The 27,197-nt window shown below is 47.1% G+C and overlaps 17 non-coding genes and 3 pseudogenes across 17 annotated transcripts; 8 read left to right on the top strand and 12 right to left on the bottom strand.

The window, feature by feature from the left end:
- The first annotated feature begins 556 nt into the window (after positions 1-556).
- Positions 557-712, top strand: LOC135012024 (U1 spliceosomal RNA). The gene has a single exon (XR_010211037.1). It is a non-coding gene; the product is annotated as a U1 spliceosomal RNA (small nuclear RNA).
- A 674-nt stretch (positions 713-1,386) lies between these two features.
- LOC135011815 (U1 spliceosomal RNA) lies at positions 1,387-1,550 on the top strand. Its single transcript, XR_010210858.1, has one exon. It is a non-coding gene; the product is annotated as a U1 spliceosomal RNA (small nuclear RNA).
- A 152-nt stretch (positions 1,551-1,702) lies between these two features.
- LOC135011971 (U1 spliceosomal RNA) lies at positions 1,703-1,865 on the top strand. Its single transcript, XR_010211001.1, has one exon. It is a non-coding gene; the product is annotated as a U1 spliceosomal RNA (small nuclear RNA).
- Positions 1,866-5,169: 3,304 nt separating this feature from the next.
- LOC135011709 (U1 spliceosomal RNA) lies at positions 5,170-5,333 on the bottom strand. The gene has a single exon (XR_010210756.1). It is a non-coding gene; the product is annotated as a U1 spliceosomal RNA (small nuclear RNA).
- Positions 5,334-6,025: 692 nt separating this feature from the next.
- On the bottom strand, positions 6,026-6,167 carry LOC135011890 (U1 spliceosomal RNA; annotated as a pseudogene).
- Positions 6,168-6,319: 152 nt separating this feature from the next.
- Positions 6,320-6,483, bottom strand: LOC135012009 (U1 spliceosomal RNA). Its single transcript, XR_010211026.1, has one exon. It is a non-coding gene; the product is annotated as a U1 spliceosomal RNA (small nuclear RNA).
- Positions 6,484-7,175: 692 nt separating this feature from the next.
- LOC135011970 (U1 spliceosomal RNA) lies at positions 7,176-7,317 on the bottom strand (annotated as a pseudogene).
- Positions 7,318-7,469: 152 nt separating this feature from the next.
- Positions 7,470-7,633, bottom strand: LOC135012032 (U1 spliceosomal RNA). Its single transcript, XR_010211045.1, has one exon. It is a non-coding gene; the product is annotated as a U1 spliceosomal RNA (small nuclear RNA).
- Positions 7,634-14,376: 6,743 nt separating this feature from the next.
- On the bottom strand, positions 14,377-14,492 carry LOC135012072 (U5 spliceosomal RNA). The gene has a single exon (XR_010211085.1). It is a non-coding gene; the product is annotated as a U5 spliceosomal RNA (small nuclear RNA).
- Positions 14,493-14,767: 275 nt separating this feature from the next.
- On the bottom strand, positions 14,768-14,883 carry LOC135012063 (U5 spliceosomal RNA). Its single transcript, XR_010211076.1, has one exon. It is a non-coding gene; the product is annotated as a U5 spliceosomal RNA (small nuclear RNA).
- A 274-nt stretch (positions 14,884-15,157) lies between these two features.
- Positions 15,158-15,273, bottom strand: LOC135012057 (U5 spliceosomal RNA). Its single transcript, XR_010211070.1, has one exon. It is a non-coding gene; the product is annotated as a U5 spliceosomal RNA (small nuclear RNA).
- Positions 15,274-15,548: 275 nt separating this feature from the next.
- Positions 15,549-15,664, bottom strand: LOC135012047 (U5 spliceosomal RNA). Its single transcript, XR_010211060.1, has one exon. It is a non-coding gene; the product is annotated as a U5 spliceosomal RNA (small nuclear RNA).
- Positions 15,665-15,938: 274 nt separating this feature from the next.
- LOC135012044 (U5 spliceosomal RNA) lies at positions 15,939-16,054 on the bottom strand. Its single transcript, XR_010211057.1, has one exon. It is a non-coding gene; the product is annotated as a U5 spliceosomal RNA (small nuclear RNA).
- A 264-nt stretch (positions 16,055-16,318) lies between these two features.
- Positions 16,319-16,434, bottom strand: LOC135012066 (U5 spliceosomal RNA). Its single transcript, XR_010211079.1, has one exon. It is a non-coding gene; the product is annotated as a U5 spliceosomal RNA (small nuclear RNA).
- A 270-nt stretch (positions 16,435-16,704) lies between these two features.
- On the bottom strand, positions 16,705-16,820 carry LOC135012055 (U5 spliceosomal RNA). The gene has a single exon (XR_010211068.1). It is a non-coding gene; the product is annotated as a U5 spliceosomal RNA (small nuclear RNA).
- Positions 16,821-16,964: 144 nt separating this feature from the next.
- LOC135012023 (U1 spliceosomal RNA) lies at positions 16,965-17,092 on the top strand (annotated as a pseudogene).
- A 593-nt stretch (positions 17,093-17,685) lies between these two features.
- LOC135011808 (U1 spliceosomal RNA) lies at positions 17,686-17,849 on the top strand. Its single transcript, XR_010210851.1, has one exon. It is a non-coding gene; the product is annotated as a U1 spliceosomal RNA (small nuclear RNA).
- A 152-nt stretch (positions 17,850-18,001) lies between these two features.
- On the top strand, positions 18,002-18,164 carry LOC135011882 (U1 spliceosomal RNA). Its single transcript, XR_010210921.1, has one exon. It is a non-coding gene; the product is annotated as a U1 spliceosomal RNA (small nuclear RNA).
- Positions 18,165-18,839: 675 nt separating this feature from the next.
- On the top strand, positions 18,840-19,003 carry LOC135011791 (U1 spliceosomal RNA). Its single transcript, XR_010210835.1, has one exon. It is a non-coding gene; the product is annotated as a U1 spliceosomal RNA (small nuclear RNA).
- Positions 19,004-19,155: 152 nt separating this feature from the next.
- Positions 19,156-19,318, top strand: LOC135011952 (U1 spliceosomal RNA). Its single transcript, XR_010210984.1, has one exon. It is a non-coding gene; the product is annotated as a U1 spliceosomal RNA (small nuclear RNA).
- Positions 19,319-27,197: the final 7,879 nt, after the last annotated feature.

Genomic DNA, 27,197 nt, shown 5'->3' on the forward strand with positions numbered 1-27,197 from the left:
TACAAGCATTCCTGGGGGAAGGTCTGCAGAAGACGGATATGCATATAGTGATGTCATCCAAGCATTGGGCCAAAGTTGGCTGGAACCCTCATCTGCATATGAAAAGAGAAAAGGGGTATGCAGGGCATGGCGGCCTTTTGCGGCGCTTGGATGACCCTTAGTTCGCATTAAACACCCCCACCCTCCTTCGGTGTGGGGCTCATGTTGGCCATGCCCCAGCCCCTGAAGCATTCAAGCTGATTTCTTGCAGCAGCTTGGCACTGTAACAGCTCCAGAGCTGCTCTGTAAGGCAAGTAAAAGGGTGTGGGCCCTGCAGCACTACCTGTAGTTTGCATTGTGCATTGGAAGGCACAAAGTAAGCAGACAGGAGGAGAAGTCAGGATAGTCCACAAGGGTATAGAAGGGAGGGGCTCAAGAAAAAAGAAGTGGAAACAGACAGCAAACTAGGCTGGAGAGAGACCTGAGACAAAGAGATCTGAATTATATGAGAGCCGACCAGGGGAAACACAAATTATGCAGTCAAGTTTCCCACATTTGGGGAAATCGCAGGGGCAGCACACCCAGGTGAGATACTATAATCAGGAAGGTGCTTCTCCCAGGGCAAGGCTCACCCATTGCACACTGGGTGTGCTGCTCCTACGATTTCCCCAAATGTGGGACACTTGACTGCATAATTTGTGTTTCCTCTGGTCGGCTCTCGTATAATTCAGATCTCTTTGTCTCAGGTCTCTCTCCAGCCTAGTTTGCTCTCTGTTTCCACTTCTTTTTTCTTGAGCCCCTCCCTTCTATACCCTTGTGGACTATCCTGACTTCTCCTCCCGTCTGCTTACTTTGTGCCTTCCAATGCACAATGCAAACTACAGGTAGTGCTGCAGGGCCCACACCCTTTTACTTGCCTTACAGAGCAGCTCTGGAGCTGTTACAGTGCCCAGCTGCTGCAAGAAATCAGCTTGAATGCTTCATGGGATGGGGCATGGCCAACATGAGCCCCACACCAAAGGAGGGTGGGGGTGTTTAATGCGATCTAGGGGTCATCCAAGCACCGCAAAAGGCCGCCATGCCCTGCACGCCCCTTTTCTCTTTTCATATGCAGATGAGGGTTGAAGCCAACTTTGACCCACTGCTTGGATAACATCACCATATGCAAATCCATCTGCTGCAGGCCTTCCCCCAGGAATGCTTGCACTAGTTGTTGCATTTGGTTTGTTGTTTGGGGGTGCTTCAGTATTAGGCAGCCTTCTGCCCTCCCATGTTCATCTGAAAATATGTGTTCTCCCTGCAGTTGTTGTCCCCATATGAGAGTTCCCTTGTGCTGCCTCAGTTGAATCTCCTTTACTTGACAGAGATGTGCCTGAGCAGCGGCCCTCCCCAGCCCTATCCCAAATCATACTTATTTTGCATAGGAGACACCATGGTCATGAAAATTGTTCACCCAGGGTGAGGTTCATTCATTGCATTCTGGGTATGCTGACCCCTGTGATTTACCCAAATGTGGGAAACTCGCCTGCATTATTTGTGGTAGTTGGGGACTGTGTTTGTGTTTTCCGCTGGTCAGCTCTGGTAAAAGTCAGATTTCTTTGTCTCAGATCTTCCTCTAGCCTTGTTCTTCTTTCGAGAGTTCCATTGTGCTGCCTCAGTTGGATCTCCTTCACTTGACAGGGGGGTGCCCGAGCAGCGACCCTCCCCAGCTCTAGCCCAACTCCTACTTACCTGCCAGGTGAGATACTATGATCTTGAAGGTGCTTCTCCCAGGGCAAGGCTCAACCATTGCACTCTGGGTGTGCTGCCCCTGCGATTTCCCCAAATATGGGAAACTTGACTGCATAATTTGTGTTTCCCCTGGTCGGCTCTCGTATAATTCAGATCTCTTTGTCTCAGGTCTCTCTCCAGCCTAGTTTGCTGTCTGTTTCCACTTCTCTTTTCTTGAGCCGCTCCCTTCTATGCCCTTGCGCACTATCCTGACTTCTCCCGTCTGCTTACTTTGTGCCTTCCAACGCACAATGCGAACTACAGGTAGTGCTGCAGGGCCCACACCCTTTTATTTGCCTTACAGAGCAGCTCTGGAGCTGTTACAGTGCCCAGCTGCTGCAAGAAATCAGCTTGAATGCTTCAGGGGCTGGGGCATAGCCAACATGAGCCCCACACCGAAGGAGGGTGGAGGTGTTTAATGCGAACTAGGGGTCATCCAAGCGCCGCAAAAGGCCGCCATGCCCTGCATAACCCTTTTCTCTTTTCATATGCAGATGAGGGTTCCAGCCAACTTTGGCCCACTGCTTGGATGACATCACCGTATGCAAATTCGTCTCCTGCAGACCTTCCCCCAGGAATACTTGTACTAGTTATTGCATATGGTTTGATATTTGATGGTGCTTCAGTATTAGGCAGCCTTCCGCCCTCCCATGTTCATCTGAAAAAATGTGGTCTCCCTGCAGTTGTTGTCCCCAGACGAGAGTTCCCTTGTGCTTCCTCAGTTGAATCTCCTTAACTTGACGGGGGAGGGGCTTGCCCGAGCAGCCACCCTCCCCAGCCCTATCCCAACTCATACTTATTTTGCATATGAGATCTCTATATCATGAAGATTGTTATCACAGGGTGAAGTTCATCCATTATATTTTAAAATAGGAAGGTTCAAATTACATATTTGAATTGCATCTATGTGCTGGATTCAAATGTCCCCCCCCCCTTCCTTTCTCAATTGTGCCCGTCAGCAGCTATTCTAAGGTTGCTGCCAATGGGTGTGACACATTAATTTCTTCTGTGGGGTACACTGGACTCCACAAGGATTCACATTGGGGTGTAGAGTAGGATCTTGATCTGAGGCACCAACCGGCTCAAAGCTTTTGACTGTTCCCAAGATGCTCAGCGCATTCTCCTCTATAACCCCGCTTCCATGAACAGGGAGCTCAGTTTGTAGTTGGTGCCTTCAGTAGCAGGCCACTTAACAGGGGCCTGCCTCAGGCAGCCTATTCTTAGCTATTAATTTTGACAAGAAAATAAGAACTTTTTTTATGAGAATCTACAAGGGCTGCAGCAGGCTAGGTCTAATAGACATCTTTACTGCAGCTTCATCACTCCCAGCGGCGCTGTATACTCCCGTGCCCTGGTTGCTGGGTCACTGCAGCGGAGGCTCCGGTTTCTTCCTAAGGTCAGTCACACACGCACCGCCCTTCCGGATCACGAGGCCGCTGATGAAGGGGAGCGTGGCCGTAGGGGGTGGACCGTGTGCGCACTGGCGTGGACACTGATTACTGGGCAGCCGCTCCACGAGCCACCAGGTACAGTTAAGGAGCACAGGTCTGGGGTTTTTTCTCCCATATTAAACCAATTTTGTACTGCCCGCAGCGCATTGTGATAGGTAATAGGGCCTGATTCAGGTTGGATTGCAATCACAGTAAGCGATCCAACTGCAAAAATTGCTAAGAGCATACGCATGTGCCTGCATTTTCTGCGGCACCCCGCAGAGAATGCGATCGCCTCTGCCTGTCAATCGGGGCAGGGGGGGAGAGGGGGGTCAGCAACACTCCATTTCCAAGTCAGGGATGGAGCGGTGCGGGGGCAAGGCTTCAAAATGGGGTCTGCAACGGAGGAGACACAGGGGGCGTGGTCACAGCGGCTGTATGACATCACATTCAGCCGCTGTGATCACAAAAATGGTGGCGGCTTCCTGCGCGCACATACAGTCTGCACCAGCAGGAGGCTACACCATTTTTTATGATCACGCTGAACTGCAGTGCGACTGCAATTACAGATTGGTCAAGAAGGGAGGCGTCATGCTGGGTGGCCATGTCCTGTCACTGTGCAGGAGCCAGCACCGCTCACACACTAGTCCCCGGGTGCAGCCCCCAACCCCCGGGACACCCGGAGCAACAAAATGTAGATTCACACCACCAGGCCACGCCCCTACCTATGAAACCATGCCTCCTTTTTACCATTGCGCTGCTTATCTGCGCGCACTGCATTACAATCTCCTTCGCCACCTCTCTGGGTGTCACCAGTGATAGTGACACCTCTGCCATGCTTGTAGCAGCTGGTCCTAAGATCTACGCCTCAAGCCCTGAGTGTTTGCCCTTGTGACTTGTTGATCATCATAGCGAAGCAGATGCTTACAGAAAACTGCAGGGGCTTAGATTGAAAATAAAAAAATATATGGGTATAAGGTAGAGAGGAGCGGGTTCGGTTCTCCGAGAACCGAATTCCCCACGAACTCCACGTGGTTTACACTGGTCCGAGGCAGGCTCGGTTGTTCCCGCCTGACTCGGAAAACCTGAACAAGGGAAAATGTCATCATCCCGCTGTCGGATTCTCGCGAGATTCGGATTTCATATAAAGAGCTGCGCGTTGCCGCCATTTTTACTCGTGCATTGAAGAGGGAGCGGAGAGGACGTGGCTATGTTCTCTCAGTGGAAATCTCAATATCAGTGCTCAGTATCAGTGGTTACTTATTGCTGCTCAGTAATACTAGTAGTGTGTCTCTCCTGCTCAGTGTCAGTTCTCAGTAGTATCCTCATCAGTGCTCAGTATCACTGCTCATTGTCTTGTGCTGCATTGTGGTGCTCAGCATACTACAGTACATTACTAATAGTCCAGTGCTGCATCTTGCTGCTCAGTGTCAGTTCTAGTATCCTCATCAGTGCTCACTATCACTGCTCATTACATTGTGGTGTTCTGTATACTACAGTAACATAGTAATATAGTAACATATAGTAATATAGTTTTTGAGGTTGAAAAGAGGCAAATTGCCCATCGTGTTCAACCTGTTTTAAGTTGTGATGATTCTACATACTTGCTGAATAATGTTTTATGACTAGTTAACTACTACAACTCATGTTACCCCCGGATTAACCATGTTGATATTTTAAGTATTATAACCTTGGATAGCTTTTTCATTCAGAAATGTATCCATTCCTTTTTTAAATCCAATTACAGAGTCCGCCATTACCACCTTCCCTGGCAGGGAATTCCACATCCTGATTGCCCTAACAGTGAAGATCATAGTATCTCACCTGGCAGGTAAGTAGGAGTTGGGCTAGAGCTGTGGAGGATTGCTGCTTGGGCACCCCCTGTCAAGTGAAGGAGATCCAACTGAGGCAGCACAAGGGAACTCTCGAAAGAAGAACAAGGCTAGAGGAAGATCTGAGACAAAGAAATCTGACTTTTACCAGAGCTGACCAGAGGAAAGCACAAACACAGTCCCCCACTACCACAAATAATGCAGTCGAGTTTCCCACATTTGGGGAAATCACAGGGGTCAGCATACCCAGAATGCAATGAATGAACCTCACCCTGGGAGAACAATCTTCATGACCAAGGTATCTCCTATGCAAAATAAGTATGATTTGGGATAGGGCTGGGGAGGGCCGCTGCTCAGGCACATCTCTGTCAAGTAAAGGAGATTCAACTGAGGCAGCACAAGGGAACTCTCATCTGGGGACAACAACTGCAGGGAGAACACATATTTTCAGATGAACATGGGAGGGCAGAAGGCTGCCTAAAACTGAAGCACCCCCAAACAACGAACCAAATGCAACTACTAGTGCAAGCATTCCTGGGGGAAGGCCTGCAGCAGATGGATTTGCATATGGTGATGTCATCCAAGCAGTGGGTCAAAGTTGGCTTCAACCCTCGTCTGCATATGAAAAGAAAAAAGGGGTGTGCAGGGCATGGCGGCCTTTTGCGGCGCTTGGATGACCCCTAGTTCGCATTAAACACCTCCACCCTCCTTCGGTGTGGGGCTCATGTTGGCTATGCCCCAGCCCCTGAAGCATTCAAGCTGATTTCTTGCAGCAGCTGGGCACTGTAACAGCTCCAGAGCTGCTCTGTAAAGCAAGTAAAAGGGTGTGGGCCCTGCAGCACTACCTGTAGTTTGCATTGTGCGTTGGAAGGCACAAAGTAAGCAGATGGGAGAAGTCAGGATAGTGCACAAGGGTATAGAAGGGAGGGGCTCAAGAAAAAAGAAGTGGAAACAGACAGCAAACTAGGCTGGAGAGAGACCTGAGACAAAGAGATCTGAATTATATGAGAGCCGACCAGGGGAAACACAAATTATGCAGTCAAGTTTCCCACATTTGGGGAAATCGCAGGGGCAGCACACCCAGAGTGCAATGGGTGAGCCTTGCCCTGGGAGAAGCATCTTCATGATCATAGTATCTCACCTGGCAGGTAAGTAGGAGTTGGGCTAGAGCTGGGGAGGGTCGCTGCTCGGGCACCCCCCTGTCAAGTGAAGGAGATCCAACTGAGGCAGCACAAGGGAACTCTCGAAAGAAGAACAAGGCTAGAGGAAGATCTGAGACAAAGAAATCTGACTTTTACCAGAGCTGACCAGAGGAAAGCACAAACACAGTCCCCCACTACCACAAATAATGCAGTTGAGTTTCCCACATTTGGGGAAATCACAGGGGTCAGCATACCCAGAATGCAATGAATGAACCTAACCCTGGGAGAACAATCTTCATGACCATGGTATCTCCTATGCAAAATAAGTATGATTTGGGATAGGGCTGGGGAGGGCCGCTGCTCAGGCACATCTCTGTCAAGTAAAGGAGATTCAACTGAGGCAGCACAAGGGAACTCTCATCTGGGGACAACAACTGCAGGGAGAACACATATTTTCAGATGAACATGGGAGGGCAGAAGGCTGCCTAATACTGAAGCACCCCCAAACAACAAACCAAATGCAACAACTAGTGCAAGCATTCCTGGGGGAAGGCCTGCAGCAGATGGATTTGAATATGGTGATGTCATCCAAGCAGTGGGTCAAAGTTGGCTTCAACCCTCGTCTGCATATGAAAAGAATAAAGGGGTGTGCAGGGCATGGCGGCCTTTTGCGGCGCTTGGATGACCCCTAGTTCGCATTAAACACCTCCACCCTCCTTCGGTGTGGGGCTCATGTTGGCTATGCCCCAGCCCCTGAAGCATTCAAGCTGATTTCTTGCAGCAGCTGGGCACTGTAACAGCTCCAGAGCTGCTCTGTAAAGCAAGTAAAAGGGTGTGGGCCCTGCAGCACTACCTGTAGTTTGTATTGTGCGTTGGAAGGCACAAAGTAAGCAGACGGGAGAAGTCAGGATAGTGCACAAGGGTATAGAAGGGAGGGGCTCAAGAAAAAAGAAGTGGAAACAGACAGCAAACTAGGCTGGAGAGAGACCTGAGACAAAGAGATCTGAATTATATGAGAGCCGACCAGGGGAAACACAAATTATGCATTCAAGTTTCCCACATTTGGGGAAATCGCAGGGGCAGCACACCCAGAGTGCAATGGGTGAGCCTTGCCCTGGGAGAAGCATCTTCATGATCATAGTATCTCACCTGGCAGGTAAGTAGGAGTTGGGCTAGAGCTGGGGAGGGTCGCTGCTCGGGCACCCCCCTGTCAAGTGAAGGAGATCCAACTGAGGCAGCACAAGGGAACTCTCGAAAGAAGAACAAGGCTAGAGGAAGATCTGAGACAAAGAAATCTGACTTTTACCAGAGCTGACCAGAGGAAAGCACAAACACAGTCCCCCACTACCACAAATAATGCAGTTGAGTTTCCCACATTTGGGGAAATCACAGGGGTCAGCATACCCAGAATGCAATGAATTAACCTAACCCTGGGAGAACAATCTTCATGACCATGGTATCTCCTATGCAAAATAAGTATGATTTGGGATAGGGCTGGGGAGGGCCGCTGCTCAGGCACATCTCTGTCAAGTAAAGGAGATTCAACTGAGGCAGCACAAGGGAACTCTCATCTGGGGACAACAACTGCAGGGAGAACACATATTTTCAGATGAACATGGGAGGGCAGAAGGCTGCCTAATACTGAAGCACCCCCAAACAACAAACCAAATGCAACAACTAGTGCAAGCATTCCTGGGGGAAGGCCTGCCGCAGATGGATTTGCATATGGTGATGTCATCCAAGCAGTGGGTCAAAGTTGGTTCAAACACCTTTGCAAAGTTCTATAAGTTTGATACCCTGGCTGAGGAGGACCTCCTGTTTGCTCAATCGGTGCTGCAAAGTCATCCGCACTCTCCTGCCCGTTTGGGAGCTTTGGTATAATCCCCATGGTCCTTACGGAGTCCCCAGCATCCTCTAGGACGTAAGAGAAAATAAGATTTTAAACCTACCGGTAAATCTTTTTCTCGTAGTCCGTAGAGGATGCTGGGTGCCCGTCCCAAGTGCGGTCTACTTCTGCAAGACTTGTATATAGTTATTGCTTACATAAGGGTTATATGTTAGTTTTCATCGGTCTTGGACTGATGCTATGTTGTTTTCATACTGTTAACTGGGTAGTATATCACAAGTTATACGGTGTGATTGGTGTGGCTGGTATGAATCTTGACCTTGGATTAACAAAAATCCTTTCCTCGTACTGTCCGTCTCCTCTGGGCACAGTTTCTCTAACTGAGGTATGGAGGAGGGGCATAGAGGGAGGAGCCAGTGCACACCCAGATCTAAAGTCTTTCTTAAAGTGCCCATGTCTGCTGCGGAGCCCGTCTATCCCCCATGGTCCTTACGGAGTCCCCATCATCCTCTACGGACTACGAGAAAAAAAAATTACCGGTAGGTTTAAAATGTTATTTTTTTCTCTGCAACCCACTGCTAAATTGTGCTTCCTAGCTGTTTTTTATAAAATCACTTAATTAAATCTAACTCTGATTACGTCAGAGAAGGCCAGGTACCCTACACCATAAGAGGGGGTTTGAAATTTTGACTTGTCTACTTAAAGATCACCAAAATCTGATGACAAGGTCAATTACATCCCTGGGTGGGATTGAACCACCAACCTTTTGGTTAATAGCCCATGTAAGTGCAAGAAATCCTGAAGCACTTACTCATCATGGGAAAGTACCAATGTGTTTCTTACAAAAATTCTCCAGATTATTGACTTTTTAAAGTTTTTCTAGGAAACGTTCTAGATGAATGCTTATTAGCCTTTGTCAGTATTGACTTTCGCAAGGTGTCTCTGTGGCGCAATCGGTTAGCATGTTTGGCTATTAACCAAAAGGTTGGTGGTTCAATCCCACCCAGGGATGTAATTGACCTTGTAATCAGATTTTGGTGATCTTTAAGTAGACAAGTCAAAATTTCAAAAACCCCCCTTATGGTGTAGGGTACCTGGCCTTCTCTGATGTAATCAGAGTTAGATTTGATTAAGTGATTTTATAAAAAAACAGCTAGGAAGCACAATTTAGCAGTGAGTTGCAGAGAAAAAAAATTATGCTGGCAGAAAAGTCCAATTGAGTGATTAAACAGCTCTTCATTTTCTGATTTTATGTTTATGCTAACAAATTTGCTCTCTGAAAAGTGTCCACAAAGCCAAGTCTCTGATTAACACCTTTGTAGGAATGGTTTTTCACCTATTACTGAATTAAACTTGCTTCATTGGAAAGGCATCAAAGATGCATCCTCATTTCAATGTCTACTGAAATAATACAGGTTGACACCAGGAAACGTCACTGCATCCTTGCTGCTTCCTCATGGGGAAGTCTGTTTAATGTGAAAACAAGGTGATATCTAATCAGCACACAGGTAAGGAATTAAGAAAATCTTTCTTTATGGGTGAAGATGTTTCTCACAAATTGTTGTCCCAATGCATCATTGAAATTCAAGATGGAAGATGATTTTCATATATCACTTGTACATTTTGCATTGCTCTTCTGGTGACAATGTAGTTTGTTTTTGTCAATTACCATTTCAGTAATAGGGTAAAGAAAATTAAGTGGATTTTTTAAAGAAAACAATGCTGTCAATATACTATTAAAACAAATTAAAATGATAAAAGTTATTGTACTTTAAGTAAAAATAAAAGTGCCAAAATATCAATCCCAGTTTTTGATTACTTTAATTATAAAAAAAAAAATGCACATAGCAGAGGATAGTTTCGATCAATCGACCTCTGGGTTATGGGCCCAGCATGCTTCCATTGCACTACTCTGCTGCTCATGGAAGTGTCAGAGATCCTGAAGACTAAATTGATTAAAGGCCTTAAAGTACTGGACTATAAGGAAAGACTTACTAGGCTGAATATTTATACACTAGAAAAGAGGTGCCTAAGAGGAGATATTATTAATATCTTCAAATATGTAAAGATACATAACAAAGAGTTATCAGAGGAATTATTTATTAAAAGAACACGTGGTCACTCGCTGCGACTGGAGGAAAGTTCAGAACGCAATGGAGGAAAGGTTTCTTCACTGTTAGGGCAATCAGGATGTGGAATTCCCTGCCAGGGAAGGTGGTAATGGCGGACTCTGTAATTGGATTTAAAAAAGGAATGGATACATTTCTGAATGAAAAAGCTATCCAAGGTTATAATACTTAAAATATCAACATGGTTAATCCGGGGGTAACATGAGTTATAGTAGCTAACTAGTCATAAAACATTATTCAGCAAGTATGTAGAATCATCACAACTTAAAACAGGTTGAACACGATGGGCAATTTGCCTCTATTCAACCTCAAAAACTATGTTACTATATTACTATGTTATTGTAGTATACAGAACACCACAATGCAATGAGCAGTGATAGTGAGCACTGATGAGGATACTAGAACTGACACTGAGCAGCAAGATGCAGCACTGGACTATTAGTAATGTACTGTATTATGCTGAGCAACACAATGCAGCACAAGACAATGAACAGTGATACTGAGCACTGATGAGGATACTACTGAGAACTGACACTGAGCAGGAGAGACACACTACTAGTATTACTGAGCAGCAATAAGTAACCACTGATACTGAGCACTGATATTGAGATTTCCACTGAGAGAACATAGCCACGTCCTCTCCGCTCTCTCTTCAATGCACGAGTAAAAATGGCAGCAACGCGCAGCTCTTTATATGGAATCCGAATCTCGCGAGAATCCGACAGCGGGATGATGACATTTTCCCTTGTTCAGGTTTTCCGAGTCAGGCGGGAACAACCGAGCCTGCCTCGGACCAGTGTAAACCACGTGGAGTTCGTGGGGAATTCGGTTCTCGGAGAACCGAACCCGCTCCTCTCTACCTTATACCCTATCAATTTTTTTATTTTCAATCTAAGCCCCTGCAGTTTTCTGTAAGCATCTGCTTCGCTATGATGATCAACAAGTCACAAGGGCAAACACTCAGGGTTTGAGGCGTAGATCTTAGGACCAGCTGCTACAAGCATGGCAGAGGTGTCACTATCACTGGTGACACCCAGAGAGGTGGCGAGGGAGATTGTAATGCAGTGCGCGCAGATAAGCAGTGCAATGGTAAAAAGGAGGCATGGTTTCATAGGTAGGGGCGTGGCCTGGTGGCCTGAATCTACATTTTGTTGCTCCGGGTGTCCCGGGGGTTGGGGGCTGCACCCGGGGACTAGTGTGTGAGCGGTGCTGGCTCCTGCAAAGTGACAGGGCATGGCCACCCAGCATGACGCCTCCCTTCTTGACCATGCTGTAATTGCAGTCGCACTGCAGTTCAGCGTGATCATAAAAAATGGTGTAGGCTCCTGCTGGTGCAGACTGTATGTGCGCGCAGGAAGCCGCCACCATTTTTGTGATCACAGCGGCTGAATGTGATGTCATACAGTCGCTGTGACCACGCCCCCTGTGTCTCCTCCGTTGCAGACCCCATTTTGAAGCCTTGCCCCCGCACCGCTCCATCCCTGACTTGGAAATGGAGTGTTGCTGACCCACCTCTCCCCCCCTTCCCCGCCCCGATTGACAGGCAGAGGCGATCACATTCTCTGCGGGGTGCCGCAGAAAATGCAGGCACATGCGTATGCTCTTAGCAATTTTTGCAGTTGGATCGCTTATTGTGATTGCAATCCAACCTGAATCAGGCCCTATTACCTATCACAATGCGCTGCGGGCAGTACAAAATTGGGTTAATATAGGAGAAAAACCCCCAGACCTGTGCTCCTTAACTGTACCTGGTGGCTAGTGGAGCGGCTGCCCAGTAATCAGTGTCCACCGCAGTGCGCACACGGCCCACCCCCTACGGCCTCACTCCCCTTCAGCAGCGGCCTCGTGATCCGGAAGGGTGGTGTGTGTGTGACTGACCTTAGGATGAAACCGGAGCCTCCGCTGCAGTGACCCAGCAACCAGGGCACGGGAGTATACAGCGCCGCTGGGAGTGATGAAGCTGCAGTAAAGATGTCTATTAGACCTAGCCTGCTGCAGCCCTTGTAGATTCTCATAAAACAAGTTCTTCTTTTCTTGTCAAAATTAATAGCTAAGAATAGGCTGCCTGAGGCAGGCCCCTGTTAATTGGCCTGCTACTGAAGGCACCAACTACAAACTGAGCTCCCTGTTCATGGAAGCGGGGTTATAGAGGAGAATGCACTGAGCTTCTTGGGAACAGTCAAAAGCTTTGAGCCGGTTGGTGCCTCAGATCAAGATCCTACTCTACACCCCAATGTGAATCCTTGTGGAGTCCAGTGTACCCCACAGAAGAAATTAATGTGTCACACCCATTGGCAGCAACCTTAGAATAGCTGCTGACGGGCACAATTGAGAAAGGAAGGGGGGGGGGACATTTGAATCCAGCACATAGATGCAATTCAAATATGTAATTCGTACCTTCCTATTTTAAAATATAATGGATGAACCTCACCCTGTGAGAACAATCTTCATGATCAAGAGATCTCATATGCAAAATAAATATGAGTTGGGATAGGGCTGGGGAGGGCTGCTCGGGCAGCACCTCCCCCGTCAAGTTAAGGAGATTCAACTGAGGAAGCACAAGGGAACTCTCATCTGGGGACAACAACTGCAGGGAGACCACATCTTTTCAGATGAACATGGGAGGGCGGAAGGCTGCCTAATACTGAAGCACCATATGCAACAACTAGTACAAGCATTCCTGGGGGAAGGTCTGCAGCAGACGGATTTGCATACGGTGATGTTATCCAAGCAGTGGGCCAAAGTTGACTGGAACCCTCATCTGCATATGAAAAGAGAAAAGGGGCATGCAGGGCATGGCGGCCTTTTGCAGTGCTTGGATGACCCCTAGTTCACATTAAACACCCCCACCCTCCTTTGGTGTGGGGCTCATGTTGGCCATGCCCCATCCCCTGAAGCATTCAAGCTGATTTCTTGCAGCAGCTGGGCACTGTAACAGCTCCAGAGCTGTTCTGTAAGGCAACTAAAAGGGTGTGGGCCCTGCAGCACCACCTGTAGTTCGCATTGTGCGTTGGAAGGCACAAAGTAAGCAGACGGGAGGAGAAGTCAGGATAGTGCGCAAGGGCATTCTTTTCTCTTAGTCCGTAGAGGATGCTGGGGTCACATTAAGAACCATGGGGTATAGACGGGATCCGCAAGATACATGGGCACTTTAAGACTTTCAAAGGGTGTGAACTGGCTCCTCCCTCTATGCCCCTCCTCCAGACTCCAGTTATAGGAACTGTGCCCAGGGAGACGGACATTTCGAGGAAAGGATTTATTGTTAAACTAAGGTGAGCATCTTACCAGCTCACACCTTAAACATGCCGCAGAACGTGGCATTCAACAGAACACAAGCCAACGGCATGAACAATTGCAGCAAAAAGCTGACCAGAACCATAACACAACATGTGTATAACCACAAGTAATAACTGCAGACACAGTATGGACTGGGACGGGTGCCCAGCATCCTCTACAGACTAAGAGAAAAGGATTTACCGGTAGGTATTAAAATCCTATTTTCTCATACGACCTAGAGGATGCTGGGGTCACATTAAGAACCATGGGGTTATACCAAAGCTCTTGAACGGGTGGGAGAGTGCGTACGACTCTGCAGCACCGAATGACCCAACTTAAGGTTATCATCAGCCAAGGTATCAAACTTGTAAAACTTAGCAAAAGTGTTTACTAAATAGCTGCTCGGCAAAGTTGCAATGCCGAGACTCCCCGACCAGCTGCCAAGGATGAACCCACCTTTCTAGTAGAATGGGTCTTCACCTACTTCAGTAACGGCAATCCTGCCGTGGAACGAGCATGCTGAATCTTACCACAGATCCAGCGCATAATGGTCTGCATGGAAGCAGGACACCAAATCCTGTTGGGAGCATACAGGACAAACAGAGCCTCTGTTTTCCTAATCTGAACCGTTCTGGTGACATACATTTTCAAAGTTCTGACCACAGCCAGAGACTTTGACTCAACGAAGGTGTCAGTGGCCAAAGGCACCATGTGGAAAGATGAACCACCTTCGGCAGAAATTGTTGACGTGTCCTCAATTCTGCTCTATCTTCATGAAAGATCAAATAAAGGCTCTTGTGATACTGCATGGTTTGTACTGTTTTCCATGTGCTCCCAGACCTTTAAGCAAGTAGCATGGTCAAGAAAGTTCTGTTTGAAAAGAAACAACATTTACTGTCATTGTTATGCAAATAAACTTACATTAAAGCTAACAAGAAAGCACACTCGTTCTGTCTTTAAACTGATAAAAGAAACCCCAATAATATGGGGCATGCAAAAATTGAGATAAAACTCAGTTTTGCTCCTCTCCACGGAAATCTTTAATAAAAGGCGAAATATTTGTTAGTTCTGAAGAGAAACCAGAGCATGACCAAGATTCCACCTGTCGCCTGAGTGCCATGCCAGCAGTTCTCATTCAGCTGAAAGTGAGCACCCAATTTGAATGAAAGAAAGCAGATTTCTCACCAGGCTTCCCCTTGCTATAAACATGGTTTGTACTCTTTTCCATGTGCTCCCAGATCTTTCAAGCAATTAGTGTGGTCAAGAAAGTTCTGTTTGAAAAGAAACAAACATTTACTGTCATTTCTATGCAAATGAGCTTACATTAAAGCACACTCGTTCTATCTTTAAACCGATAAAATAAAACCCCAATAAGATGGGGCATGCAAAAATTGAGATAAAACTCAGTTTTGCTCTTCTCCACGGAAATCTTTAGTAAAAGGCGAAAGATTTGTTCGTTCTGAAGAGAAACCAGAACATGACCAAGATTCCACCTGTCGCCTGAGTGCCATGCCAGCAGTCCTCATTCAGCTCAAAGTGAGCACCCAATTTGAAAGAAAGAAAGCAGATTTCTCACCAGGCTTCCCCTTGCTATAAACATGGTTTGTACTCTTTTCCATGTGCTCCCAGATCTTTCAAGCAATTAGTATAGTCAAGAAAGTTCTGTTTGAAAAGAAACAAACATTTACTGTCATTTCTATGCAAATGAGCTTACATTAAAGCACACTCGTTCTATCTTTAAACCGATAAAAGAAACCCCAATAAGACGGAGCATGCAAAAATTGAGATAAAACTCAGTTTTGCTCCTCTCCACGGAAATCTTTAGTAAAAGGCGAAAGATCTGTTCGTTTTGAAGAGAAACCAGAGCATGACCAAGATTCCACCTGTCGCCTGAGTGCCATGCCAGCAATCCTCATTCAGCTCAAAGTGAGCACCCAATTTGAAAGAAAGAAAGCAGATTTCTCACCAGGCTTCCCCTTGCTATAAACATGGTTTGTACTCTTTTCCATGTGCTCCCAGATCTTTCAAGCAATTAGTGTGGTCAAGAAAGTTCTGTTTGAAAAGAAACAAACATTTACTGTCATTTCTATGCAAATGAGCTTACATTAAAGCACACTCGTTCTATCTTTAAACCGATAAAATAAAATCCCAATAAGATGGGGCATGCAAAAATTGAGATAAAACTCAGTTTTGCTCCTCTCCACGGAAATCTTTAGTAAAAGGCGAAAGATTTGTTCGTTCTGAAGAGAAACCAGAACATGACCAAGATTCCACCTGTCGCCTGAGTGCCATGCCAGCAGTCCTCATTCAGCTCAAAGTGAGCACCCAATTTGAAAGAAAGAAAGCAGATTTCTCACCAGGCTTCCCCTTGCTGTAAACATGGTTTGTACTCTTTTCCATGTGCTCCCAGATCTTTCAAGCATTTAGTATAGTCAAGAAAGTTCTGTTTGAAAAGAAACAAACATTTACTGTCATTTCTATGCAAATGAGCTTACATTAAAGCACACTCGTTCTATCTTTAAACCGATAAAAGAAACCCCAATAAGACGGAGCATGCAAAAATTGAGATAAAACTCAGTTTTGCTCCTCTCCACGGAAATCTTTAGTAAAAGGCGAAAGATCTGTTCGTTTTGAAGAGAAACCAGAGTATGACTAAGATTCCACCTGTCGCCTGAGTGCCATGCCAGCAGTCCTCATTCAGCGCAAAGTGAGCACCCAATTTGAAAGAAAGAAAGCAGATTTCTCACCAGGCTTCCCCTTGCTATAAGCATGGTTTGTACTCTTTTCCATGTGCTCCCAGATCTTTCAAGCAATTAGAATGGTCAAGAAAGTTCTGCTTGAAAAGAAACAGACATTTATAGTCATTGTTATGCAAATAAACTTACATTAAAGCTAACAAGAAACTGATAAAAGAAACCCCAATAATATGGGGCATGCAAAAATTGAGATAAAACTCAGTTTTGCTCCTCTCCACAGAAATCTTTAATAAAAGGCGAAAGATTTGTTCGTTCTGAAGAGAAACCAGAGCATGACCAAGATTCCACCTGTCGCCTAAATGCTGTGCCAGCAGTCCTCATTCAGATCAAAGTGAGCGCCCAACTTGAAAGTAAGCAGATTTCTCACCTGGCTTCTCCTTGCTATAAGCATGGTTTGTACTGTATTCCATGTGCTCCCAGATCTTTCAAGCAAGTAGCATGGTCAAGAAAGTTCTGTTTGAAAAGAAACAAACATTTACTGTCATTTCTATGCAAATGAGCTTACATTAAAGCACACTCATTCTATCTTTAAACCGATAAAAGAAACCCCAAAAAGATGGGGCATGCAAAAATTGAGATAAAACTCGGTTTTGCTCCTCTCCACGGAAATCTTTAATAAAAGGCGAAAGATTTGTTCGTTCTGAAGAGAAACCAGAGCATGACCAAGATTTTTATCTGAAAATATGTGTTCTCCCTGCAGTTGTTGTCCCCAGATGAGAGTTCCCTTGTGCTGCCTCAGTTGAATCTCCTTTACTTGACAGAGATGTGCCTGAGCAGCGGCCCTCCCCAGCCCTATCCCAAATCATACTTATTTTGCATAGGAGATACCATGGTCATGAAAATTGTTCTCCCAGGGTGAGGTTCATTCATTGCATTCTGGGTATGCTGACCCCTGTGATTTTCCCAAATGTGGGAAACTCGCTTTTATACCCTTGTGCACTATCCTGACTTCTCCTCCTGTCTGCTTACTTTGTGCCTTCCAATGCACAATGCAAACTACAGGTAGTGCTGCAGGGCCCACACCCTTTTACTTGCCTTACAGAGCAGCTCTGGAGCTGATACAGTGCCAAGCTGCTGCAAGAAATCAGCTTGAATGCTTCAGGGGATGGGGCATGGCCAACATGAGCCCCACACCGAAGGAGGGTGGGGGTGTTTAATGCGAACTAAGGGTCATCCAAGCGCCGCAAAAGGCCGCCATGCCCTGCATACCCCTTTTCTCTTTTCATATGCAGATGAGGGTTCCAGCCAACTTTGGCCCACTGCTTGGATGACATCACCGTATGCAAATCCGTCTTCTGCAGAACTTCCCCCAGGAATGCTTGCACTAGTTGTTGCATTTGGTTTGTTGTTTGGGGGTGCTTCAGTATTAGGCAGCCTTCTGCCCTCCCATGTTCATCTGAAAATATGTGTTCTCCCTGCAGTTGTTGTCCCCAGATGAGAGTTCCCTTGTGCTGCCTCAGTTGAATCTCCTTTACTTGACAGAGATGTGCATGAGCAGCGGCCCTCCCCAGCCCTATCCCAAATCATACTTATTTTGCATAGGAGATACCATGGTCATGAAGATTGTTCTCCCAGGGTGAGGTTCATTCATTGCATTTTGGGTATGCTGACCCCTGTGATTTACCCAAATGTGGGAAACTCGACTGCATTATTTGTGGTAGTGGGGGACTGTGTTTGTGCTTTCCTCTGGTCAGCTCTGTTAAAACTCAGATTTCTTTGTCTCAGATTTTCCTCTAGCCTTGTTCTTCTTTCGAGAGTTCCCTTGTGCTGCCTCAGGTGGATCTCCTTCACTTGACAGGGGGGTGCCCGAGCAGCGACCCTCCCCAGCTCTAGCCCAACTCCTACTTACCTGCCAGGTGAGATACTATGATCAGGAAGGTGCTTCTCCCAGGGCAAGGCTCACCCATTGCACTCTGGGTGTGCTGCTCCTACGATTTCCCCAAATGTGGGACACTTGACTGCATAATTTGTGTTTCCTCTGGTCGGCTCTCGTATAATTCAGATCTCTTTGTCTCAGGTCTTTCTCCAGCCTAGTTTGCTGTCTGTTTCCACTTCTTTTATCTTGAGCCCCTCCCTTCTATACCCTTGTGCACTATCCTGACTTCTCCTCCCGTCTGCTTACTTTGTGCCTTCCAATGCACAATGCAAACTACAGGTAGTGCTGCAGGGCCCACACAATCTTTTACTTGCCTTAAAGAGCAGCTCTGGAGCTGTTACAGTGCCCAGCTGCTGCAAGAAATCAGCTTGAATGCTTCAGGGGATGGGGCATGGCCAACATGAGCCCCACACCAAAGGTGGGTGGGGGTGTTTAATGCGAACTAGGGGTAATCCAAGCACCGCAAAAGGCCGCCATGCCCTGCACGCCCCTTTTCTCTTTTCATATGCAGATGAGGGTTGAAGCCAACTTTGACCCACTGCTTGGATGACATCACCATATGCAAATCCATCTGCTGCAGGCCATCCCCCAGGAATGCTTGCACTAGTTGTTGCATTTGGTTTGTTGTTTGGGGGTGCTTCAGTATTAGGCAGCCTTCTGCCCTCCCATGTTCATCTGAAAATATGTGTTCTCCCTGCAGTTGTTGTCCCCAGATGAGAGTTCCCTTGTGCTGCCTCAGTTGAATCTCCTTTACTTGATAGAGATGTGCCTGAGCAGCGGCCCTCCCAGCCCTATCCCAAATCATACTTATTTTGCATAGGAGACACCATGGTCATGAAGATTGTTCACCCAGGGTGAGGTTCATTCATTGCATTCTGGGTATGCTGACCCCTGTGATTTCCCCAAATGTGGGAAACTCGCCTGCATTTTTTGTGGTAGTGGGGGACTGTGTTTGTGTTTTCCTCTGGTCAGCTCTGGTAAAAGTCAGATTTCTTTGTCTCATATATTCCTCTAGCCTTGTTCTTCTTTCGAGAGTTCCCTTGTGCTGCCTCAGTTGGATCTCCTTCACTTGACAGGGGGGTGCCCGAGCAGTGACCCTCCCCAGCTCTAGCCCAACTCCTACTTACCTGCCAGGTGAGATACTATGATCATGAAGGTGCTTCTCCCAGGGCAAGGCTCACCCATTGCACTCTGGGTGTGCTGCTCCTGTGATTTCCCCAAATGTGGGAAACTTGATTGCATAATTTGTGTTTCCCCTGGTCGGCTCTCGTATAATTCAGATCTCTTTGTCTCAGGTCTCTCTCCAGCCTAGTTTGCTGTCTGTTTCCACTTCTCTTTTCTGGAGCCACTCCCTTCTATGCCCTTGCGCACTATCCTGACTTCTCCCGTCTGCTTACTTTGTGCCTTCCAACGCACAATGCGAACTACAGGTAGTGCTGCAGGGCCCACACCCTTTTAGTTGCCTTACAGAGCAGCTCTGGAGCTGTTACAGTGCCCAGCTGCTGCAAGAAATCAGCTTGAATGCTTCAGGGGCTGGGGCATAGCCAACATGAGCCCCACACCAAAGGAGGGTGGGGGTGTTTAATGCGAACTAGGGGTCATCCAAGCACCGCAAAAGGCCGCCATGCCCTGCATGCCCCTTTTCTCTTTTCATATGCAGATGAGGGTTCCAGCCAACTTTGGCCCACTGCTTGGATGACATCACCGTATGCAAATCCGTCTGCTGCAGGCCTTCCCCCAGGAATGCTTGTACTAGTTGTTGCATATGGTTTGATATTTGATGGTGCTTCAGTATTAGGCAGCCTTCCGCCCTCCCATGTTCATCTGAAAAGATGTGGTCTCCCTGCAGTTGTTGTCCCCAGACGAGAGTTCCCTTGTGCTTCCTCAGTTGAATCTCCTTAACTTGATGGGGGAGGGGCTGCCCGAGCAGCCACCCTCCCCAGCCCTATCCCAACTCATACTTATTTTGCATATGAGATCTCTTGATCATGAAGATTGTTCTCACAGGGTGAAGTTCATCCATTATATTTTAAAATAGGAAGGTACAAATTACATATTTGAATTGCATCTATGTGCTGGATTCAAATGTCCCCCCCCCCTTCCTTTCTCAATTGTGCCCATCAGCAGCTATTCTAAGGTTGCTGCCAATGGGTGTGACACATTAATTTCTTCTGTGGGGTACACAGGACTCCACAAGGATTCACATTGGGGTGTAGAGTAGGATCTTGATCTGAGGCACCAACCGACTCAAAGCTTTTGACTGTTCCCAAGATGCTCAGCGCATCCTCCTCTATAACCCCGCTTCCATGAACAGGGAGCTCAGTTTGTAGTTGGTGCCTTCAGTAGCAGGCCACTTAACAGGGGCCTGCCTCAGGAAGCCAATTCTTAGCTATTCATTTTGACAAGAAAAGAAGAACTTGTTTTATGAGAATCTACAAGGGCTGCAGCAGGCTAGGTCTAATAGACATCTTTACTGCAGCTTCATCACTCCCAGCGGCGCTGTATACTCCCGTGCCCTGGTTGCTGGGTCACTGCAGCGGAGGCTCCGGTTTCTTCCTAAGGTCAGTCACACACACACCGCCCTTCCGGATCACGAGGCCGCTGATGAAGAGGAGCGTGGCCGTAGGGGGTGGACCGTGTGCGCACTGGCGTGGACACTGATTACTGGGCAGCCGCTCCACTAGCCACCAGGTACAGTTAAGGAGCACAGGTCTGGGGGTTTTTCTCCTATATTAAACCAATTTTGTACTGCCCGCAGCGCATTGTGATAGGTAATAGGGCCTGATTCAGGTTGGATTGCAATCACAATAAGTGATCCAACTGCAAAAATTGCTAAGAGCATACGCATGTGCCTGCATTTTCTGCGGCACCCCGCAGAGAATGCGATCGCCTCTGCCTGTCAATCGGGGCAGGGGGGGAGAGGGGGGTCAGCAACACTCCATTTCCAAGTCAGGGATGGAGCGGTGCGGGGGCAAGGCTTCAAAATGGGGTCTGCAATGGAGGAGACACAGGGGGCGTGGTCACAGCAGCTGTATGACATCACATTCAGCCGCTGTGATCACAAAAATGGTGGCGGCTTCCTGCGCGCACATACAGTCTGCACCAGCAGGAGGCTACACCATTTTTTATGATCACGCTGAACTGCAGTGCGACTGCAATTACAGCATGGTCAAGAAGGGAGGCGTCATGCTGGGTGGCCATAAGAGATGAGCGGGTTCGGTTCATCGGAATCCGAACCCGCCCGAACTTCACCCTTTTTTGCTCGGGTCCGAGCAGACTCGGATCCTCTCGCCTTGCTCGGTTAACCCGAGCGCGCCCGAACGTCATCATCCCGCTGTAGGATTCTCACGAGACTTGGATTCTATATAAGGAGCCGCGCGTCGCCGCCATTTTCACACGTGCATTGAGATTGATAGGGAGAGGACGTGGCTGGCGTCCTCTCCGTTTAGATTAGAAGATAGAGACGAGTGACATTTGATTTACTACTAATTTGGGGAGCAGTTGAACTTGTCAGGAGTACTCAGTAGTGCAGAGTTTTGCTGATAGTGACCACCAGTTTTATTATTTATAATCCGTTCTCTGCCTGAAAAAAAACGATACACATACCATATCTGTGCTCAGCCTCAGTGTGCTGCATTATATATTATCTATGTATATCTGACTGTGCTGAGTGCTCACTGCTCACACAGCTTAATTGTGGGGGAGACTGGGGAGCAGTTATAGCAGGAGTACAGTGCACACTTTTGCTGCCAGTGTGACCACCAGTATATTGTCTGCCTGAAAAAGTTAAACACTCCTGTGGTGTTTTTTTTTTATTCTATAAATGCATTCTGCTGACAGTGTCCAGCAGGTCCGTCATACATATATTATATAAATATTTACCTGCAGTAGTGTTATATTTTTTTTTTCATCTTTATCATCTCTATATTAGCAGACGCAGTACGGTAGTCCACGGCTGTGGCTATCTCTGTGTCGTCAGTGCTCGTCCATAATTGTATACCTACCTACCTGTGGTGGTTTTTTTTTTTCTATCTTCTTCATACTAGTAGTTTAGGAGTCTACTGACAGTGTCCACCAGGTCCATCATTATATTATATACCTACAGTAGTAATATATTTATTATATTATCTATACTAGCAGACGCAGTACGGTAGTCCACGGCTGTGGCTATCTCTGTGTCGTCAGTGCTCGTCCATAATTGTATACCTACCTACCTGTGGTGGGTTTTTTTTTTTATCTTCTTCATACTAGTAGTTTAGCAGTCTGCTGACAGTGTCCACCAGGTCCGTCATTATATTATATACCTACAGTAGTAATATATTTATTATATTATCTATACTAGCAGATGCAGTACGGTAGTCCACGGCTGTACCTACCTCTGTGTCGTCAGTGCTCGTCCATAATTGTATACCTACCTGTGGTGGGGTTTTTTTTTCTATCTTCTTCATACTAGTAGTTTAGGAGTCTGCTGACAGTGTCCACCAGGTCCGTCATTATATTATATACCTACAGTAGTAATATATTTAGTATATTATCTATACTAGCAGACGCAGTACGGTCGTCCACGGCTGTACCTACCTCTGTGTCGTCACTCGTCCATAATTGTATACCTAACTGTGGTGGTTTTTTTTTTCTATCTTCTTCATACTAGTAGTTTAGCAGTCTGCTGACAGTGTCCACCAGGTCCGTCATTATATTATATATACCTACAGTAGTTATATATATTTTTTTTTATATCATTAATTATCATCTCTATACTAGCAGACGCAGTACGGTAGGCCACGGCTGTGGCTATCTCTGTGTCGTCAGTGCTCGTCCATAATTGTATACCTACCTACCTGTGGTGGAAGTTTTTTTCTATCTTCTTCATACTAGTAGTTTAGCAGTCTGCTGACAGTGTCCACCAGGTCCGTCATTATATTATATATACCTACAGTAGTTATATATATATTTTTTTTTATGTCATTAATTATCATCTCTATACTAGCAGACGCAGTACGGTAGTCCACGGCTGTAGCTACCTCTGTGTCGTCAGTCACTCGTCATCCATAAGTATACTAGTATCCATCCATCTCCATTGTTTACCTGAGGTGCCTTTTAGTTGTGCCTATTAAAATATGGAGAACAAAAATGTTGAGGTTCCAAAAATAGGGAAAGATCAAGATCCACTTCCACCTCGTGCTGAAGCTGCTGCCACTAGTCATGGCCGAGACGATGAAATTCCATCAACGTCGTCTGCCAAGGCCGATGCCCAATGTCATAGTACAGAGCATGTAAAATCCAAAACACAAAAGATCAGTAAAAAAATGACTCAAAAATCTAAATAAAAATCGTCGGAGGAGAAGCGTAAACTTGCCAATATGCCATTTACCACACGGAGTGGCAAGGAACGGCTGAGGCCCTGGCCTATCTTCATGGCTAGTGGTTCAGCTTCACATGAGGATGGAAGCACTCAGCCTCTCGCTAGAAAAATGAAAAGACTTAAGCTGGCAAAAGCACAGCAAAGAACTGTGCGTTCTTCAAAATCACAAATCCACAAGGAGAGTCCAATTGTGTCGGTTGCGATGCCTGACCTTCCCAACACTGGACGTGAAGAGCATGCACCTTCCACCATTTGCACACCCCCTGCAAGTGCTGGAAGGAGCACCCGCAGTCCAGTTCCTGATAGTCAGATTGAAGATGTCAGTGTTGAAGTACACCAGGATGAGGAGAATATGGGTGTTGCTGGCGCTGGGGAGGAAATTGACAAGGAGGATTCTGATGGTGAGGTGGTTTGTTTAAGTCAGGCACCCGGCGAGACACCTGTTGTCCGTGGGAGGAATATGGCCATTGACATGCCTGGTGAAAATACCAAAAAAAATCAGCTCTTCGGTGTGGAAGTATTTCAACAGAAATGCGGACAACAGGTGTCAAGCCGTGTGTTGCCTTTGTCAAGCTGTAATAAGTAGGGGTAAGGACGTTAACCACCTCGGAACATCCTCCCTTATACGTCACCTGCAGCGCATTCATCATAAGTCAGTGACAAGTTCAAAAACTTTGGGCGACAGCGGAAGCAGTCCACTGACCAGTAAATCCCTTCCTCTTGTAACCAAGCTCACGCAAACCACCCCACCAACTCCCTCAGTGTCAATTTCCTCCTTCCCCAGGAATGCCAATAGTCCTGCAGGCCATGTCACTGGCAATTCTGACGAGTTCTCTCCTGCCTGGGATTCCTCCGATGCATCCTTGAGTGTAACGCCTACTGCTGCTGGCGCTGCTGTTGTTGCTGCTGGGAGTCGATGGTCATCCCAGAGGGGAAGTCGTAAGACCACTTTTACTACTTCCACCAAGCAATTGACTGTCCAACAGTCCTTTGCGAGGAAGATGAAATACCACAGCAGTCATCCTGCTGCAAAGCGGATAACTGAGGCCTTGGCATCCTGGGCAGTGAGAAACGTGGTTCCGGTATCCATCATTACTTCAGAGCCAACTATAGACTTGATTGAGGTACTGTGTCCCCGGTACCAAATACTATCTAGGTTCCATTTCTCTAGGCAGGCGATACCGAAAATGTACACAGACCTCAGAAAAAGACTCACCAGTGTCCTAAAAAATGCAGTTGTACCCAATGTCCACTTAACCACGGACATGTGGACAAGTGGAGCAGGGCAGACTCAGGACTATATGACTGTGACAGCCCACTGGGTAGATGTATTGACTCCCGCCGCAAGAACAGCAGCGGCGGCACCAGTAGCAGCATCTCGCAAACGCCAACTCTTTCCTAGGCAGGCTACGCTTTGTATCACCGCTTTCCAGAATACGCACACAGATGAAAACCTCTTACGGCAACTGAGGAAGATCATCACAGAATGGCTTACCCCAATTGGACTCTCCTGTGGATTTGTGGCATCGGACAACGCCAGCAATATTGTGCGTGCATTATATCTGGGCAAATTCCAGCACGTCCCATGTTTTGCACATACCTTGAATTTGGTGGTGCAGAATTATTTAAAAAACGACAGGGGCGTGCAAGAGATGCTGTCGGTGGCCACAAGAATTGCGGGACACTTTCGGCGTACAGGCACCACGTACAGAAGACTGGAGCAACACCAAAAACGCCTGAACCTGCCCTGCCATCATCTGAAGCAAGAAGTGGAAACGAGGTGGAATTCAACCCTCTATATGCTTCAGAGGATGGAGGAGCAGCAAAAGGCCATTCAAGCCTATACATCTGACCACGATATAGGAGGTGGAATGCACCTGTCTCAAGCGCAGTGGAGAATGATTTCAACGTTGTGCAAGGTTCTGCAACCTTTGAACTTGCCACACGTGAAGTCAGTTCAGACACTGCCAGCCTGAGTCAGGTCATTCCCGTCATCAGGCTTTTGCAGAAGAAGCTGGAGACATTGAAGGAGGAGCTAAGACAGAGCGATTCCGCTAGGCATGTGGGACTTGTGGATGGAGCCCTTCATTCGCTTAACCAGGATTCACGGGTGGTCAATCTGTTGAAATCAGAGCACTACATTTTGGCCACCGTGCTCGATCCTAGATTTAAAACCTACGTTGTATCTCTCTTTCCGGCAGACACAAGTCTGCAGGGGTTCAAAGACCTGCTGGTGAGAAAATTATCAAGTCAAGCGGAACTTGATCGGTCAACAGCTCCTCCTTCACAGTCTCCCGCAATTGGGGGTGCGAGGAAAAGGCTCAGAATTCCGAGCCCACCCGCTGGCGGTGATGCAGGGCAGTCTGGAGCGACTGCTGATGCTGACATCTGGTCCGGACTGAAGGACCTGCCAACGATTACGGACATGTCGTCTACTGTCACTGCATATGATTCTCTCACCATTGAAAGAATGGTGGAGGATTATATGAGTGACCGCATCCAAGTAGGCACGTCAGACAGTCCGTACGTATACTGGCAGGAAAAAGAGGCAATTTGGAGGCCCTTGCACAAACTGGCTTTATTCTACCTAAGTTGCCCTCCCACAAGTGTGTACTCCGAAAGAGTGTTTAGTGCCGCCGCTCACCTTGTCAGCAATCGGCGTACGAGGTTACTTCCAGAAAATGTGGAGAAGATGATGTTCATTAAAATGAATTATAATCAATTGCTCCGTGGAGACATTGACCAGCAGCAATTGCCTCCACAAAGTATACAGGGAGCTGAGATGGTGGATTCCAGTGGGGACGAATTGATAATCTGTGAGGAGGGGGATGTACACGGTGATGAATCGGAGGATGATGATGAGGTGGACATCTTGCCTCTATAGAGCCAGTTTGTGCAAGGAGAGATTTATTGCTTCTTTTTTGGTGGGGGTCCAAACCAACCCGTCATTTCAGTCACAGTCGTGTGGCAGACCCTGTCACTGAAATGATGGGTTGGTTAAAGTGTGCATGTCCTGTTTATACAACATAAGGGTGGGTGGGAGGGCCCAAGGCAATTCCACCTTGCACCTCTTTTTTCTTTTATTTTTCTTTGCGTCATGTGCTGTTTGGGGAGTGTTTTTTGGAAGGGCCATCCTGCGTGACACTGCAGTGCCACTCCTAGATGGGCCAGGTGTTTGTGTCGGCCACTTGGGTCGCTGAGCTTAGTCACACAGCTACCTCATTGCGCCTCTTTTTTTCTTTGCGTCATGTGCTGTTTGGGGAGTGTTTTTTGGAAGGGCCATCCTGCGTGACACTGCAGTGACACTCCTAGATGGGCCAGGTGTTTGTGTCGTCCACTTGGGTCGCTGAGCTTAGTCACACAGCTACCTCATTGCGCCACTTTTTTTCTTTGCGTCATGTGCTGTTTGGGGAGTGTTTTTTGGAAGGGCCATCCTGCGTGACACTGCAGTGCCACTCCTAGATGGGCCAGGTGTTTGTGTCGGCCACTTGGGTCGCTGAGCTTAGTCACACAGCTACCTCATTGCGCCTCTTTTTTTCTTTGCGTCATGTGCTGTTTGGGGAGTGTTTCTGGAAGGGCCATCCTGCGTGACACTGCAGTGCCACTCCTAGATGGGCCAGGTGTTTGTGTCGGCCACTTGGGTCGCTGAGCTTAGTCACACAGCTACCTCATTGCGCCTCTTTTTTTCTTTGCGTCATGTGCTGTTTGGGGAGTGTTTTTTGGAAGGGCCATCATGCGTGACACTGCAGTGCCACTCCTAGATGGGCCAGGTGTTTGTGTCGGCCACTTGGGTCACTGA

The sequence above is a fragment of the Pseudophryne corroboree genome, unplaced genomic scaffold (genome assembly GCF_028390025.1).
Source record: "Pseudophryne corroboree isolate aPseCor3 unplaced genomic scaffold, aPseCor3.hap2 scaffold_251, whole genome shotgun sequence".
NCBI classification, from domain to species: domain Eukaryota; kingdom Metazoa; phylum Chordata; class Amphibia; order Anura; family Myobatrachidae; genus Pseudophryne; species Pseudophryne corroboree.